Consider the following 4879-nt stretch of genomic DNA (forward strand, 5'->3'; position numbering starts at 1 on the left):
TGTCATCCGTGAACGATACATTTTCCTATCACATTGTTATAGTGAGATGTGAAAGAAGCTCCGTGTAGAATGAAGATGTGCAATAAACCAGGAAACCACTTGTAACCACAGCTCTCATTGCTGACAGCAGAAGATACACGTTCCAATAATGCTGGGTGTTTGCTGAGGTTTCCATGGGTCAATACAATGTCACAAAGTTCTGATTTTTTAAAATCTGAATTTTTTAATGCATAACTGTGGATATTTTATATTAACCCTTGAATTTCTGCATAGACACACAGCAAGTTTCGTATTTTGTGAAATTTGTGCTTTAAAAGCATCAGAATCTGGGCCGGGATTCTCCCCTACCTGGCAGCGAGGGGGGGTCCCGGCGGGATGGAGTGGCATGAACCACTCCGGCGTCGGGCCGCCCCAAAAGTGCAGATTTCTCCGCACCTTTAGAGGCCAAGCCCTAACCTTGAGGGGCTAGGCCCGTGCCGGAGTGGTTGGCGCCCCGTCGGCCCGCAGGAAAGGCCTTTGGCGCCACGCCAGCCAGGGCCGAAGGGTCATCCCCGCGCATGCGCAGGGGAGGGGTTCACCTCTGCGTCTGCCATCGTGAAGTCTCTGGCGAACGCGTAAGGAAAACAGTGCCTCCATGGTACAGGCCCGCCCGCCGATTGGTGGGCCCCGATCACCGGCCTGGCGCCCCCGAGGCGAGATCACTCCGCGCCCCCCGCAGGACCTCGGAGCCCGCTCGCGCCGCCTGGTCCCGCCGGTAAGGTCGGCGGTTTGATTCCCGCTGGCGGGACCGGCATGACAGAGGCGGGACTTCGGTCTATCGCGGGCCGGAGAATCGCCGGGGGGGGATCCGCCTACAGGTGCGGCGCGATTCCCGCCTGCCGAATCTCTGGTGCCGGAGACTTCGAGAGACGGCGGGGGAGGGATTCATGCCGGCCCCTCGCGATTCTCCGACCCGGCGGGGGTTCGGAGAATCCCACCCTTGATGAGTAAATGAGAATGGGACAGTGAAGTGATTACACTTTACTCTCTGTAACTCCATAATGACATTTCTCTCAGACAATTAATAATCATTCAGGTTAAGTCCACAAACTGTGCTTCACCCTCAGAATTGGGATAAAAGTGGAATGTGTTTCTGCTACGTGGTCAGCAAGTGGCCTCTCGGTCTGCCTTGTCTGTTCTGACTTGCTGAAGCAGAAATTATCCCTGTGCCACTCCCCAGCCTTCTCCCTATAACCGTGTACATTCTTCCTTTTCAGTTTGGTTTGGTTGAGTGGGCAGAAAAGCGTCAGATGGAATTCAATCTGTAAAAGTGTGAGGTAATGCAACAATCGACGGAGGCCCATCAGCTGGGCACTTAGAATCAACCCTTAAAAGCCGACCTGGATTGGGACCGGCATAATCAGTAGTCCTGGTTGGGACCTATGTGCTGTGTACCGCAATTTTGGCCTTTTCTTCTGGTTATAAATAAACCTCTGTTTGAATCACCTGCTCGGGTCTCCTCAGCTTGGAACTCCAGCTGCAATACTGGACCTCCAGAGTGCACATTAATTCCTCAGCATGAGAATAAAGTTGATGAGGATTTAAAAATGCAGCTTTTTGGAAGACTAGAAGCCTCTGATGCAGGTGTGGAAGACTGGGCCCAGTATACCCAATGGATGCGGTATTTCTTCCTCTCTAATAGTATTGCAGGAGACGACCGGAAAATGGTAATATTCCAGACCACCTGCAGAGCCCCAGCTGTCAGTGTAATCAAAAGCCTCACCAACCCAGCAGCCCCAGATTTGAAGACCTTTAATGAACCTGGACCTTTGCGGTTTTTAGTATATATAATTGATTTGGAGGAAAATGTAACTGCTCTGATTGGGAAGTTTGCAGACGACACAAAGATTGGTGAAATTGTGCATAGCAATGAGGACTGTCAGAGGATCCGGCAGGATAAAGATCATTTGGAGACTTGGACGGACAGACAGCAGACGGAGGTTAATCTGGACAAATGTGAGGTAATGTATTTTGGAAGGTCTAATACAGGTGGAATATATACAGTAAATGGGAGAACCCTTCACAATATTGACAGGCAGAGGGATCTGGATGCACAGGTCCACAGATCACTGACGTCTCGAAAGACATGCGTGGTAGGTGAATTGGACATTCTGAATTCTCCCTCAGTGCCTCCCTAGTCAATGGTAACTCCCAGGATGTTGATAGTGGGGGATTCAGCGATGGTCATGCCTTTGAATGTCAAGAAAAGATGGTGATTGCCTGGCCCTTATGTGGCACGATTGTTACTGGCCCAAGCCTGTATATTTTCCAGGTCTTGCTGTTTTTGGACATTAACTACTTCAGTAAAAGGAATTGCGAATGGTGCTGAGCATTATGCAATAATCAGGGAACATCCCCACCTCTGAATTTATAAGAATAATAATCTTTATTGTCACAAGTAGGGTTACATTAACATTGCAATGAAGTTACTGTGAAAAGCCAGTGTCACCACATTCCGGCCCCTGTTTGGTTTACATACGGAGAATTCAGAATGTCCAATTCACCTAACGGCACGTCTTTCAGGACTTGTGGGAGGAAACCGGAGCACCCGGAGGAAACCAACGCAGACACACGGAGAACGTGCAGACTCCGACACCAAGAGTGACCCAAACCGGGAATGGAACCCGGGTCCATGGCACTGTGAAGCAACAATGCTAACCATTGTGCTACCGTGCCTCCCTTTTGATGGAAGGGAGGTCTTTGAAGAAGCAACTGATGATGATTCGGCCGAGGACACCACCCTGAGGAACGCCTGCACTGATGTCCTGGAGCTGACATGACTGACCTCCAACCATCACAACCATCTTCCTTTGTGCCAAGTATGACCGAACCAGAGGAGGGTTTTCCTCCGATTCCCATTGACTCCAGTTTTGCTTGGGCTCTTTGAAACTGCTGCGTTGCTGTCAAGGGCAGTTACTCTCACCTCATCTCGGGCATTCATAAGTTCTCACAAATCTCAGAACTCCTTTAGATAATTTCCTGGTCTTACTGCACACTGTTGCTTGCTGATCAGGGCCGGGATTCTCCCCCATCCGGCGGGGCGGGGGGTCCCGTCGTAGCGGAGTGGCGCCAACCACTCCGGCGTCGGGCCTCCTCAAAGGTGCGGAATTCTCCGCACCTTTAGGGGCTAGACCAACGCCGGAGTGGTTTCCACTCTGCCGATGGCGCCAAAAGCAGCGGCAACAGCCTTTGGCGCTACGCCGCCCAGCGTCGGGGCTGGCCGAAAGGCCTTCGCCGGTCCGCGCATGCGCCGGTGCGTCAGCGGCCGCTGATGTCACCACCGGCGCATGCACAGTAGGGGGAGTCTCTTCCATTTCTGCCATGGTGGAGGTTGTGGCAGCGGCGTAAGAAAAAGAGTGCCCCCACAGCAATGGCCTGCCCACCGATCGGTGGGCCCCAATCGCGGGCCAGGTCACTGTGGCAGCACTCCCCAGGGTCCGATCGCCCCGCACCCCCCCCCCAGGACCCCGGGGGCCCGCTCGGGCCGTCAATCCCGCCGCCACCAGAGGTGGTTTAAACCAGTTGGCGGGATTGGCCTGTCAGCGGCGGGACTTCGGCCCATCGCGGGCCGAAGAATCGCCGCAGGGGCATGCCGATCGGCGGTGCATGATTCCCGCTCCTGCCGATTCCCGGGTGGTGGAGAATTCTGGCCACGGCGGGATTTACGCCGGCCACGGTGGGATTTACGCTGGCCACGGCGGGATTTACGCCGGCCCCGGGCGATTCCCCGATTCTGCGGATGGTTCGAGAATTCCGCCCCAGATCATGAAATTGATCAATCTGTGATGAACATCCATCTAAAGCCAAGACCTCGCAAGAAACCAAAGTCCAAGAGAAAGATTAATATTTCAGCTCAAAGCATACCGACTGAAGTTCAGAATTCCAAGTGCCGCTCACAATCAATCTGGAAAACCTTCACACATCAAACTCAGTTTCAGATCATGGGGATCAGATGGTTATAAGTCTTAAGGTCATAAGTCCCAGGTGGTTGGCCTCTGACCCGATCTGGAGCTCTACCTCCATGTGGTCCATTAGGAGATCAATCATTGTCTCCCGTGGTCCTCATGGGGGTAATGGCACCCCCCCCCAGGCAAAGTCCAAAGTTCCCCCTTCAGCTGCCAATGGAAGCTGCCTTCTGCACCGCTTCAACAGCAGCTGCATTTCCGCCTGTCGTGACTCTGGGTTGAGTGAAGTGTATCGAGTAGTACAAAGCTGTTTCCTGGCAGAAAGCCGAAGAGGTACTGCTGCGACATTGGTGCCGGACACAGGTCATCCACCAACATGGACACTGCTGGGTCTATGTCAGAAACTGAGTCATCGTCCTCTTGCATGTCCTGGCATGGCAACCCAGATGGCAAGGCCCTCAGACTGAGGGGCGGCTCTTGATGCAGCAAAGTGGGTAACACTGCCGGTCAGACGCCCTGACTTGTGGGCTCACACCTGGTTAATTGGTCCAAATGTTTTTTTCGGATCTTCCCCTGACCCACACTCTATCCAAGACCGGGCCTATCTGTTCCAGTAACACCGCCTGGAAACCACAATACATCCTTGCCAAACATTCGAGTAAATATCATATCCCCGATATGAAATGCCCACTCCGGCGGCCTCAAACCGTTGTATCTTTTCTGTGATTCCTCTTGCTGCTTGACCGAGGCAATGAGGCTTGGAAAAGTCAAACTCAGCAGAGTCCTGAGATGTCGACCATCAATACATCTGCAGCGGAGATCCCTGTCATCACATGCGGCATCGTACGATAATTAAACAGGAAGCTCACCAACTGCGTGTCCATAGACACAATCTGCTGCTTCTTCAAGCCCCATTTGAAAGTCTGGACTGCCTG

The sequence above is a fragment of the Scyliorhinus canicula genome, chromosome 17 (assembly GCF_902713615.1).
Source record: "Scyliorhinus canicula chromosome 17, sScyCan1.1, whole genome shotgun sequence".
Lineage (NCBI taxonomy): Eukaryota > Metazoa > Chordata > Chondrichthyes > Carcharhiniformes > Scyliorhinidae > Scyliorhinus > Scyliorhinus canicula.